The following is a 14,176-nucleotide window of genomic DNA, read 5'->3' on the forward strand; positions in this document are numbered from 1 at the left end:
CTTCTCACCATTGAACTTGGATGATGCCTTCCTAAGTTATATTCTATAAGCAACACATAAGTATTGAGCACCTAAAATGTGTCCGGTCCAGAGCTGGGGATGAAAAGATGAGTAAGAGGAGAGCAGAGCCACCATGCGTGTCAGAATCAGTGGCTGACTTACCATTCATGTAGATGCTTACAGAAAAGGCAACAGTGCAGCCACACTGCTTTCCTCTTCCCAGCCTCACTTAATTTTGTTCTTGGAATACACTGGGATTCGGATTGGCTTCAGGTATGCTTACAGTAATTGGAAAACTTTATTCAAAGATGAAATAGCCTTCTTGGGAGGGGGCAAGCTTTTCACATCTGAAAATGAAATAGGTCAAATCAGTGGTTTCAAATAAGATTGATCATTCAAAACCTTCTGGGCATAATTTTACAGCACACATGTCTACTCCCCACTCCTGGAAGTTCTAGTTTAATAGATCTGACCATATATAGTCTCATGTTGTAAACATTGCCCTGAACAATTCTGAAAACAGAAATCACAAAAAACAATACTTTTCTCTTCACAATAGGCTGTGCTAGATTAAGTTTTAAAAAAGCAACTAGCCTGTTGGTTATATCTGTATATAATCTATAAAAAATTAAATGCATAGAAAACTATCCTTCAACTTATGAATATGACTCTTAAGCAAGCACTGGTGTGTATGAAAGACATTGATATGTACATGTATTATTATCAGGGATAGATCTATTGGATATATATAGTAATACTACAGGCCTAGTGCACAGATTGGTGCATCGGTGTGGTCCCTCAGCCTGGTCTGCGCCCTCTTGCAATCTGGGACCCCTCAGGGGATGTAGCAGTGTGTGAAACAGCAGGCAGCCGAAGAGGAGCCTGAGCTGGCCGGCCGCCACAGTTGCGCTCCCCAGCCGTGAGCCCAGCTTCTGGCTGAGCGGCGCTCCAGTTGTGGGAGCTCACTGACCACCAAGGGGCAGCTCCTGCATTGAGCATCTGCCCCCTGGTGGTCAGTGCACGTCATAGCAACCAGTAGAGCGGTTTACTGGTCTTAACGGTCACTTGGACTTTTGTATATAGAGATAGTTCATTTTAGTAATATAAACCTTTCTTTAAACAAAATTTTATGCAAGTGCCTAATAAATAAAAAAACATAAGATTGAAACAGCCTCGGGCAGAGCAGGTAGGGGTCCAGAGGCACCTCTTTCACCACCATGTTATTTAGAGTAGGAGATTCTACCCCCTCTTCAGAACCCTGGAGTTCCACAGATGGAAAACAAAGATTACCTCATTTAAAATTTTATTTCCAAGAAAATCCCCACAAAGTGAGCATAATAATGCATTCCAATAAATATGTGAGTTTAATCCCTAACTGTTTATCCATTTGACTTAAATTTTCCCAGGGGCTTAGGGCAGGTAAGGCACTGTGCACGTGTGGCCGACCCTGGCTCTCTGGGTCACTGCACTGGACACCCCAGACAAGTTAAAGAATACCCCCTACTTGTCAAACCCACCTAGGTCGGAATCTGTAATCTCCATTCACCAGTTACATGACCTTTGGGAAGTTAATAAAACATTCAATCGTCTTCCCTTTTGCCTGTAAACTGGGGATAGTGTCTTCCTTTCACGCTGGTGGAGATTGATCTTTAGCAATGGCACTGGCAAGTGGTGCTTCTTTTCTTGCTTTTCTGTCAACAGGTCAGGCTGAGAATTAGGGAAGTTGCTCTAACTCCTTCAGGCCTATTCAGAACTATTCCCTACACTAAATGAACTCTTTGTGACACAAAAGAATTGATAATGGGCCTTCATGTGCAAGAAATAGCTACTACTTTTACCATGGAGCTGAGAAGATCTTATTAAATTCCAAGTCCTCAAATACACTGGTCACACCTGAGAGTATAATAGTTATTGACCATGGGTCTTCAAATATGCTTATCTAATAATAATCACACTAGGTAGATTTTGTTACAAATCAATGCATAAAGCTCCAGATAGATAAATCTAAAGGCTGGCAAAGAGAAAGAGTAAAACACTCTAGGCATAGAGTATTGTGTGTATAAGTGAGTATGCTGGTGTATGTGTGTTTGCACATGCACACAAGTGCACATATCCCCTGGGGACTGCAGGAAAAAAACAATGATAACAGAAATAACAACTGTGAATGCCCTAGGGGTGGGAAATCCATCTCATTTTTTACATTTATTTTTTAAATTATCCAGGAAAAAGTAAGAATTGCTAAGCTCGCACAGCTTACTTCATGTTATTTTAAAGGAGGTAGTATAGTGACACATGGCACATATACAGTTTTTATATGACTAGATTTTCCTTGCATGCTAGTGCAATATAAGTATAAATGGATGCAATTGAAATAACTATTCATATTTCTTGCAGGTAAGATACCATCATGTGTTAAAGTAAATATTTCAATACTGAGAGGAAAACTCCCCTAATTGTTCCCTATTAATGCACATTGCAAGGATTTTGCAAGCACCCAGTGCAGATAACCCAAACATTTTATTTTGACAAGGGAAGCTTTATAGAAATATTTGCACTATTTTGTACTAAATCCTCCACAAGTCACTTTGCTGTGGCAAATATTTGTTCTAGCAGACTTTACTACAGTTACAGAGTACATCAATCTGTTGTTTTAACCTTTTGAAAATAACCCTTGTGTCTTCTTGAAGGAAATAAAGAGTCCTTGATGAAACCTTTTAAGTTTTCAACTTCTTTGCAATAAGGTGCCTGGAAAAGAAATCAGCACGTTACCTCAAGGGAATGGATTAAAGGGAATTGAGTGCATCTCTGCTTACTTTCCTGGCTCATCACTTTATGGATATGAGGGACCTAAATGTAAATGGTGGTCAGAAAGAACAAACACATTTATTAGAGCAGTTAGAAAAGACTATTTTGATATTTGCCAAGTTTCTTCTCAATAACATGTTTGGCAGCTACCAAATGACACGACCTGCCCAGAGTTGATTTTGACGAAGCCTCTGGGATGTGTTAAAAAGTAAACCAGAGCAAATCACGTACTGGAAAGCATAACTCAATCAAGGAAAAATGTATGATTAAGGGTGACATGGGCAAGAAAAGATTTGCCAGAGCTCAGAGTAAATATTTGTATCAGTGTGAAGAGAAAGTTTCGTGACACTGATGTCAACCAGCTGGAATTTTCATTGTTTATAAACTTTTGTTGTTAGAGTTGAATTCTGGCAGAAAAGGTACCAAAAAAAGAGCAGTTTCTCAGAATGAAGTTTGAATTGTGATAAGCCAGTTTGACCAGATATGAATGCAATGATGCAAAGTTTTAGCCATGGTTCCCTTCCAGAATACTCTTGCCAAGAAACAACCTTCTGTCTTAAATCCCACTTTGACAAAGCTAATCAGAATTACCAGGAAGACAACATTTTGTTTTGTTTTGTTTTGTTCTGTGCTATAAGGATGTACAGCTTCTTATTCCTTAGTAGGTTGACCAGAAAGCGAGTAAGAATCTAAATAGAATTCTTTCTACAGAAGAATATTGACACATGAATCAGACATTTTAACGACTGAAAACAAATGGCTTGATTGAAACCAATTTTTTGAATAGGGTCCATTAACTTCATGATGCTAAGCTATTTATTTTTTTTGCCTTATTGTAGGTCAGCTCATATTTTTAAACTGAACAGTTGAATAAGTGAAAGAATTTTGGTACTTATTTAACTCACCACATAGTTCAATAAAACGAAATCTGTATTTTCTCACTAAACAATATTTTGTTGTACTTTTTAGACTATTGAAGGTAGCCAAACGTTATACATCATATAATATTATGAGAACATGTGCTTATATAAAAATTTACAGTAGTTCAGAACAAATGACTTTCAGGCAGAGAAAGAAAGGTTGGTCAAAACTGACTCTTAGCACTTTGCCCCTCTTCTCTAAAATAAAGCACATAGATGATGCTCATATTTGCAAAGAGGACACACTGAGATTTCCCACTTTCAGAAATATACTTCTGTGGAATCTCAGAAGGAAGGTGGAGGTTAGTGGGTGCAAGGGAAGAGATAAAAATGATAAAGATATGCATAACACATGGACACAGAAAACCGAGTGCTGAAAGCCTGGGGCAGGGGACTGGGTAGGCTAAGAAGGGGCCAAAGAGGGGAGAAAGGGGACATATGTAATATTTTCAACAATAAAGCTTTAATTTAAAAAAACCTTCTCTTTGGCATGGATGCTATGACAAGTGTCTCATGTTTCTTCCTCAGGATAGTCAGGTAGCTCCAATTTGAACCACTTTCAATGAGGGATGTGTAGTGAGATTCACTGAACAGAAAAGAAAGAGATTTCAAAATTTCTATACAGTTATTCCTTCCTTGAATAATTGCATGTTTTAAATATAGTTCAGTCTAATACATAGGACCATATAAGGCTTACACCCATTCAGGAGAAAAGACAAACTTGAGAAACTCCCCCACCTCCCCACTCAATCCCAATGAATCGAAGGCTGGTCCTGCCAATGCAGAAACAGGACACATCATGAACAGAACCACATTACCAGCTGCACTAAGAATAGAAACCAAGCCCCTGCTGGTGCAATTAAGAAATCTCCTCTTGCAGTCCCTGGCTTTTCAAAACCTGGATCACTAATTCCAATTTAGAATGCTTTTTTAAATAAGTGTCTTTGTAAAGTAAGAAGTGAGCTGAACAGAAAAAATTCACTGTAAGTTTCTGAGCTACATTTTCCTCTTGTGAAGAGGAGTTCCTGGGTTACACTGGTCTAGAAACCAGACTTCAGGGGGTGGGTCTGTCTGGGGCATTGTGGAGACGGTCTCTTTTCAGGAGCTGAAGCAGTGCCAAAGACTTCCCCCGGGGTTTGTTCACTTCCACTCCATTGCAGTGCGCTCACAACCCATGGAACTCAAGAAATGCATTAGAAAAACAAAAACAAAGCAAAACAAAAAATGCACACCATACATAAATCTATATATCCTACCAGAGAGGAGCCCTGGGCTGGGACACCCTGAGGGTTTAGTTATATTAAGGCTCACACAGATGTGAAAGTAACCAACCTTCCTCTGAGCTACTCTTTCTTATTCCCTTTCCTACCTCTCAATGACAGGACATTCTCTAGGTCATTCTGCATTGTGGATTGGGACCTTCTGGCATTATATTTTAATTAAATGGTCAGATTATTAATGCATGGAAATCAGTCACTGCAAATGTTGAGCTAACCATTTTTCATACATAATGTGTCCATATCAACATTATAACAGCCATATACTGAAAATTGACATGGTCACTTTTAAAGAAGAAGACCTGATAAATATTTGAGTTAAATATTCTTGGGATCATATTAAGTGACTAAGAGGTCAGGTTTCATTGCTGATTTTTCCCCCCTGGTGGGTAATCATAGAAAACCACTCAGCTCCTCTTTTGTAGGTCCATTCTAGAGGTTCAACAGAGAAAATAATTGGTCATATATTTATGGTACACTAACATTCATTCAACATTTTGTTCATGAAAAAGAGGATTCAGAATAATTAAACAGCAATTAATCCTATAGCCAAATGCCACTTGTTTTGCTAGCCTGTCTCTTTTTTAATGGAATCATAGCTTCTTATCTTTTGGGAATTCTCCTTCCCCTCACTGTGGAAAGTACCATATCAATATGATTTTTGCCTGTTACCTTAGCCACATTTGATTGGTACAAGTTAAGGAAATCAGAGTACATTCTGGGAATTTGATATAAGAATAAAAAAATCCCAGCTCATTTTAGACGTTCTCTTGAACAGGGGAGATGCAAACATCGATGGCCTGGGAATGGCCTTGAACCTCACCATAGACATGAGAATGGAAAAAGCCAGACTTTAGCCAGAGGAAACAATGGCATAAGGAGTAGAAATCAGCAAAGGATAGAGAAGTGGTTTTTGAGTCCCTGCCAGCAGCTTACCTAGGCCTATGTATGCCTTTCCCCAAGCAATACTCCAGTGCTCTTAAACATAGATCCAATTGCTTAAGTTAAGTTGGGTTTCTCTTAAGGCTTAACTTCTATAGCTTCTGCCTTCAAAAAATGCTAAAGATATTTATTGAATATCTACCATGTACTAAGATATTTATCCATTATCTAATTTAATGTCTATAGCAATCCAGAACTTTAAGTAGCCTTATTTCTATTTTACAGATGAAGAAACAGAAGATCAGAGAGGTTAACTACCTTATTCATTGGTCACACAGCAATTTACATCAGAATGAGTTCAAACCCCATCCTCTTGCATAGTTTGCAAATGTCCTCAGAAATCTAGTTGAAAAGAAAAACCCCTCTATATTCAATAAATAGAGAACATAATAAAATTTCTGTATATCATAAGTGATGTATAACTTCAGATTAAGAAATGTCAATGTAGGATAGAGGAGCAAAGAAAAATGTCCCAAGTTAGAACTCTCTCAGTTACAAATGACACAACATATACCCAAACTTACTTATTGATTCAGGAAGTCAAAAGTGCAAGGGCCAGACTTCCCATGCAACTGGGTCTAAGATTCAAAGGAGCTCATCAGAACTCTGTCTTTGTTCCTTGACTCTGCTTTTCTCTTTGCTGGTTTTACTCCCAGAAACATGTTCTATGAGGGGTGTCCCTAGGCGTCTTCCAGACATTTGCAGGTCTGTCTGCAAAATCAACTTGTGGCACCTGAAAAATGGGGCCTCTTGCCTGAACTTCTTTCCTCATTCCCCAAAGAGAGAGCCTAAGGAGGCTATTATAGGTTATGAAAGTTAACAGAAAGGTTGTTGGCAGAAAATGCCAGGATTTTGGCATCACGAACATGGTATAGAAGGCAAAATATGGGCTTTAGGAGGGCGTATCTCCTTGGATTCTTAGGGAAAGGCTCATCAGGAGAGCAAAAGTAACCTCTAGGTGGGGCTCCCAGTGACCCAAATTATGAATGATACCTGCTGGTTGCACCCAGTAATTTCAGACTTACAACTGCCTAATATAAAATCCAGGGGCTTGGTAAAGAAAGCTAACACAAATCTTAAATGCCCTAGAGTTAAATCCTATTGGTCAGACTTAGTTCTCATGCTTATCTTTGGATCGATTATTGTTGCTAGAGAATGGGACTATGCTGATTAGCCAGTCCTGGTTCTGAGTACACATCTGGAATTGGGTGTTGGATTCAGTACCTCAAAACTATACAGATGGAGATTGACAGTAGTTATGTTGCTCCCCAAAGCCAAAGGATGAATGCTGGGCAGGAAAAAAAAGAATACAGCCTGATTTTATACGGCATCATGAAAGAATTATAACTTGAGAATTTAAGATTACTGTAGTGATACATAATGATAATGGAATAATAATTACTATTATAATTCTGAGAAGTAACCCAATAGTAGCTAATGCTTGTTGAACACTAAGTATGTGACAAATATTTTGCTCAGGACCTATAATATATCGTTTCATTTACTTAAGAACCCTGATGTATAGAATCAGTCATCATACTATTTGGTAAATGAAGAAACTGAGACATAAAAAAGTTAAACACCTTGCTTTGTAAGTGACAACTCAGGATTGTGTAACACCAGTGTCTTGTTACTGACCACTACAACATACATGGAAAGTTTTATTTGTCACACACTTAGCCCTAGCATCTCACATTATGGGGGGAAAAAAATCTGAAAAAGGCATGCAGAATTGTAATTCTACTTCTCGAATCCTCTGCCAAGTTATAGGAGAAGACAAGAGGGAAGATGGGTAAAGGTACCTTTCCTTGTTGGACCTATTCTTCCCTAAAAACTACATCCTTAGTACAAGGAAGCTGGTGTGAGAATTCAGAAATTTCTCACCTTGCAGAATCATAGGCTGCTTTCTGGCTTTTAAAAAAACAACATTTTTGCTTCTTTCCTTGATAAGTTTTACTATAAATTGTATACTTAATTCTGTTTGTCCAGGGAGCTGTTTGGGTTGATACAATAAGCAAAGCTTAAAAGTTCTGTTAATCTCTTTGGAGGATATCATTATACCCTTTCAAAATTCAAGGCTGAGGAAAAAAATATTTTTTATCTTTTTTTTTGTTTGTTTTAGTTTTTTTTACCATTATTAAAATAATAGTAACAATCTTAAAATAATTTAATAATGTTAGGACATTTTGAATAGTTAATACATTCAAGTGATTCAAAAATCAATAAAAAATGTACACATTGATAAGTTATTTTTACTGCTATTGTCCCTCTGTTCCTTATAGGTCATTACTTAATCACTTTTGGGAGTTGTTTGTAAATTTCAAGTGTTACAAATTATTACATTTTTTACCAAATTTTTCCGTAAGGAGATCTTGCAAAATCAGAAATTTTACAGCAATTTAAAGATACAGAGAGGAAAAAGACACCAAACAAAGACAAACACAAACAAAATGGGTGGAGGAAACCTGAGCCACAGCATTTCTTAACGCACTTGAAATCTTGCAAAGTTGATCTCATTTACTCTTCAAAATATGGAAGTGATAGTTTAGGGACCAATAGTCACTGCAACTTCAGGTACACAATTTCTTCCTCTAAGTCCAAAGTCCCACCACCATGACCGAAGCTGACATTCCTGATAGATCTAGGCATTCATGGAGTAGCCAACTTATGTCAATGTCTCAGATCTGTGGGAGTTAAAGAAAACAGATCTCTGAAGTGTTTAGTAAATCATTTACTATCCCTAAGACCCATGGTGTAAAAAAAACAAAACAAAACAAAACAAAACTTGTACAATTTCAGCAGAAAGATGAGGACATGAGTAAATGTTAATGGCATATCAGTTTTGGTTCAACCTTTGAAAGATGGCAGCAGACAAAGTTGGTCAACATTTAATACCTTTGCAATTATTTGTTGATACCTCTTCTATCATTGTGTTGGAGAGGAATAAAATTTTTCTCTCTACCCTTCTTAGTAATAAAATACAACTGACAAGAGAAAAAAACACACAAAAGTTTATTAATATGTATATTTCATGTACACATGAGAGATACCCAGGGGGGGAAAGTTAGCTCTGAGGTGGCAAGTGGCTCAGAATTCAGGCTTAGGTACCATCTTAATAGGGAAGAAAAAGGGGGAATGTAGGCCTCTCAATGGAGACTAAATGATTTTTAGGAAAGACAAGTAATCCCCTAGAAGACTAGATGAGGGGTATGATAGTTTGTGACAGTTGTCTCGGTGTGGTGGTGACTTCTAGTCTCCTTCCTATGACAAGAGCCAATCTTCACTGGTTGATGAAACTCTTGAGGGGATTTGTGAGAATTTAGTTCCTTTTGGGATATGTATCACTAGACATGTAATGGAAGTGAAGCATAAGCCCCTCCCTACATTTGTTGTTGTTTTAAGTGGTTACAGCTTAAGATACTCAATATGCTAAAGTGCCATATTTTGGGGTGCTACCCCTCACTTGATTCCAAACTCCATTAAGGCAATTTTGCTTACTGCTACAGACTCATTTCCTGGCTTGTGTGAGATGTTAACCAAATATGGAACAGTGCACCTGTAACAGGAGAAAACCCCTTCTCAAAAGCTATTTACCCAGCAAATCTAGCGTGTGTGTGTGTGTGTGTGTGTGTGTGTGTGTGTGTGTTTTAAAGGGATTGTTCAAGCAGAATTCAGATCTTCATCTTGAAAGAAATTGGCATTTAGGTCTCCTTTTAACTCTACAATTCCATGATTCTCAGAATCTCAAAATCAGTTAATTGTTGGATTCCTTTCTAAAAAGCAGCAAATGATGAAATACCAAGTACCCTGCAGGTGGTGTGGGAAGTGGGGACTGTGCCTGCTGAGAATTGGGACCTTCTGGAAAACCACCTTTACTGTCTTACTACTCTCAGGAATAGAGCTTGATGGAACAAATTATCAGAGTGGAGAAATTATAAAATTTATTTCATCAGCCACAGTGCTTTTCCATAGTACCAGAAAAAAAATGTAGAGGACAATTTTTCCTAAAAGAAAATAAGAAAAGTGAAACTGTAAAAGCAGGCAAAAGGTCTGGGAAGCAAAATAAAAAACAAAACCAAAAAAAATGCACGCACACACACACACACACACACACACAAGCACACATACAACAACAATAAGCAAACAAGGACTGTCCAGGAGGAATGAAAGTGGAGCTGTAAGTGCTAAATCAAAAACAAATGGGAACAGAATGCTGTTTTCCATTGACCTCTTTAATGGAACTATCTAGTTAAAACTTCCCATCCAGATCTTAGCAATGTGGGAAGCACCTGTAATTGGTCTATTACTAAAAACCAATGCAGGTAAAAACATTTCTGAAAAGGAACTCTATATACGTCTTATATAAATGGGTCTTTATGTGATTGTAATGTCTGAATTGGTTATAAATATGTGATTCTTTCTCAGGAGTGGGCTTCACGTTCACCTAGGAAAGGGGAGCTGTGCCCCTGGAGAGGCTGAAGTCAGGCAGGTGTGGGCTGTAGCCCTGGGTCCAGGAATTGATGGACAGCTGTGTAGAGTCTTCAGCACATCTCCAGCAGCCTCATGCCCACCAAGGAGCTGGCTCCTCCCCTCTCTAAATACAGAGACCCCATGGCAAGTCCATTCTGAGAACAGACAGGGACTATGGCTGAAGGGGCCACAGAAACTACAAATATATTGCATCCTCCTTGAATTTCTAGTCTCCACTCCTCTCTCTAACCTCTCGTAGCAAGCGTTTCTCTTCCTGTAAAGCAAAGAGAAGAACCCGGTGGCATGGCTCAGTGGTTGAGCATTGACCTATGAACCAGGAGGTCAAGGTTCAATTCCTTGATCAGGGCATATGCCCAAGTTGTGGACTTGATCCCCAGTGTGGGGCATGCAGGACACAGCTAATCAATGATTCTCTCTCATCGTTGATGTTTCTCTCTCTCTCTCTCTCTCTCCCCCCCCCCCTTTCTCCCTCTCCCTCTCCCTCTCCCTCTCCCTCTCCCTCTCCCTCTCCCTCTCCCTCTCCCTCTCCCTCTCCCTTTCCCTCTCTGTCTCCCTCTCCCTCTCCCTCTCCCTCTCCTTTTTCCTTCCTCTCTGAAATCAAATATATTTAAAGCAAAGAGAAGAAATAAAGTGGTAATTTATTTCTTATACCCTATGCTAATGTAAGCCCAGGAAACAGCCCCCTTTTCCCCAGGGACACTTTAGCAGGCACAAATTTGGGATCCAAAAATGTATTATTTGAAAAGGGCCATGATTATCTTGCCCTAGAAATAGAAAAAAAAAAAAAAAAAAACAAGAAACAGCACCCAATTCAGGTCTTTTAAATCTATCTTAAGAATAGACATGTGAGGTATCTGGGAAGCTGGGCCTCTGTGGCCTGTTAATCCCCCCTGCCTCACCCTCCGAGTGGCCAAGGATGTGATGCCCAGGACACTTAGGAGGCACGGGGACAGATGAAACAGGGCCCAGAATCATCTGAAAGGCAAACTAGCTTTATCATTCGCTCTTTCTGTGCATCCTCCCCGGAAGAGGCAGCCCAGACATCGCCGTGGACACCATTCCTGCACGTGACAGAGGTGGTTCCCCTCATATGTAGGCCTAAGTTCTAACAGCCGACTTGTCAATGAATGCCATTAGCGCAGATGTGCCACAGGCACTCGGGAACGGAGCAGCGGACAACCTGAGGTCGGTGCGGGAAGAGCCGGCATCGGGTGGTAACAACGTTCAGTCATTACTGACCTGGGCTCTGTTCAAACCAGTGACCTAGAAATGAAGGGCTCCAAATCCCATTACTAATTCCCCGAGCCATCAAGTCTCCCCAATGGCCTGGATCTTGTCCTGAAATCCAGGTCTCCTGTTGAAATAGCATCAGACAGCAGCCACTGCGTTGGCAAGCAGGGCTTTTACACTAGAGAGGGGGGAAAAAGAGGAAAATGTGCACAGACAGAGTTGGCTTCAATTATGACTTTAAAGTTTCTCAGCTCCTTTAAACCTAAAAACCTGAACCTTCTTTACAGTCCAAAGCTTGCCAGGAAGTACAAGAATGGTGTTCAAACAAACACAGCCTTTTAGTTTGTTTGAATGGGGGAAATACACATGCCCCCCTCCCACTCCGAGGAATAATGAGAGGAAACCAAATGAGAGGAAGTTGTTGAAAAGGAAAGAAAGAGATTAAATGAGTATTGCTAGGACGAGAAGAATATTTACTGCCTAAGTAGGAAAAAAGGAGCTAAATGAAAGCACCCTTGAACAGCTATCCCCTCTCACTTATTATCTCTGTGTTGCTCTCTCAAACCCTCTCATCAAAGAGGGACAATTATTTTTCAGTAAAAAGTCGGAATTTTTGTGAGTTGGGTGAAGCCCCATGCAAAGCGAGCTGGATAAAAAAAAAATGCATGTAAATTTCGGTCCTGCCTTTTGGGCAAAAAGCTCCAGCTTTGCAGACAGTCCTGTAGATGGAGCTGCACTCTGCGATTCTAAGAGCTAGAGGCTTCAACAATGAAGCAATTGTTTCCTGTCTCCACTTAGCAATTCCTCCCTCTCGGTCGGGTCTTTCTGGTTGCATGTTCTATTTATTTTAATGTATACCTTTGTGTAAAGCCTGTCTCTGAGTGGTTAGATACCCTGTTGATATGTGGCCTTCAAGGGGAAAAGGGAGTGCAGCCTATTCCCATGACATCCTAGGGCTTTGTAGAGCCAAAAAAACCTTCTCAGGAACACCTAATCCTTGGGCCCTGGCCAAGGACCACAATCCTTCTGTACAACTGACATAGGCCACTTGGGACGCTTGAGAGCTTTAGGTGTGTCTCTCTGAAGTCAGCCCCGGCCAAGCATGAGGCAAATGTGCCCGACCAAAGAAAATAAATTATGTGGACTCCAATTTTCAGCAGTTATGAAGTATTAAATTACACATGAGAAGAATTCACTTTGGGATTAACCCTTTGGAACCGAAACACAATCTTGTCACAGCGCTTGTAAAGGGAGCATGCTCTGCATACGGAAGGCCTGCCTTTCCGAAGACACAGAGGTGGCTGCCTAGGAGGCAGAGATGCTAAAGGAAATACACGGCCATTTAATACCAACGGGTACACTGCTACCTGGGCACAGGAGAGGGTGTGTGTTGGGGCGTTTGGTCCTGTTTCTTAGGATATGCTGCTCCCTGTGCACCGTAAGTTTCAATGGCACGGTGAAGTTTAAGACCTCACGGCAAATGCCACTTTCAGCACTTAATCAAAATGCATTTTAGCATAATTCACACAGCCCGGTCCCGGCTTCTTCATGCAGATTTAGAGAAGTGGTTGCGAGCCACTGGATCTTGACTGAAATCACAACTTCAGAACCCCTGAAAAGGCATCCGTCTTCTGTGACTCAGTGAGCGCGAGAAAAGGACATCCTGCCCTGCCCCTTTCAAGGATTCCTGGTTCCCCATAAGCCTCTGAAGCACGACGCTGTCAGTACATCATGTGGCAGAAATGTGACATATCAGCCCTGCAGCAGAAAAACAAAACACTGCTGTTTGTTTTCCCTTTAAAGCTATTTATTTACCAAATGACCATAGAAAGCACATTTTCAACAATAACAGGAAGAATTAAACCTTGAAGAACTTGAAAAAAAATTTTTTTTAACAAAGTGAACTTTTCAGTAATGTGTGTCTTACATATGCAAAGCAGGTTTTGGGGAAACCTGCAACCTGGTCCTTCTTCTCCCCGGGTTCAGTGTCAGAGACTGTGTGACCTAAAGGAAGAACACCACGTTTGGAGCTGGCAGAGTCCGTCCCTGAACATATCCCTCAGCTCTCTCACATGTATGTGCCCCTGGGAAAAGGACTGTGCAATGGTACGCCTGAGAGACACTGTGGAACTCATCTACTTGCCTCATTTTCACCAAAGAGAAAACTGAGGCTGCCAGAGGATCCATGAGGTGCTCAAAACCACACAGTTAGGGCAAGAAGCCTCCTGACTTCCGGTGCAAATTGTTTCTAAACCAACCAATTTCTAATTCAAGAAATAGCTCTAGTTATCCACGCCTCAGTGGTTCCTGTCCACACAGAAGAATAACTCTCTTTTCAAATATTTGCTGTTTTGAGTTATATGGAAGATTTTGGGACATATGTAAAGATTTGCTAAAATAATTCAAGTGATTATAAGTGGGCACATGTGTGAAGGGAGAGAGGGAGAGAGGAGGGATGGGAGGAGAGGAGAGGAGAGGAGAGGAGAGAAGAGAAGAAGAGAGGAGAGGAGA

This window comes from Cnephaeus nilssonii, assembly GCF_951640355.1.
Source record: "Cnephaeus nilssonii genome assembly, chromosome: 10".
Classification (NCBI taxonomy): Eukaryota; Metazoa; Chordata; class Mammalia; order Chiroptera; family Vespertilionidae; genus Cnephaeus; species Cnephaeus nilssonii.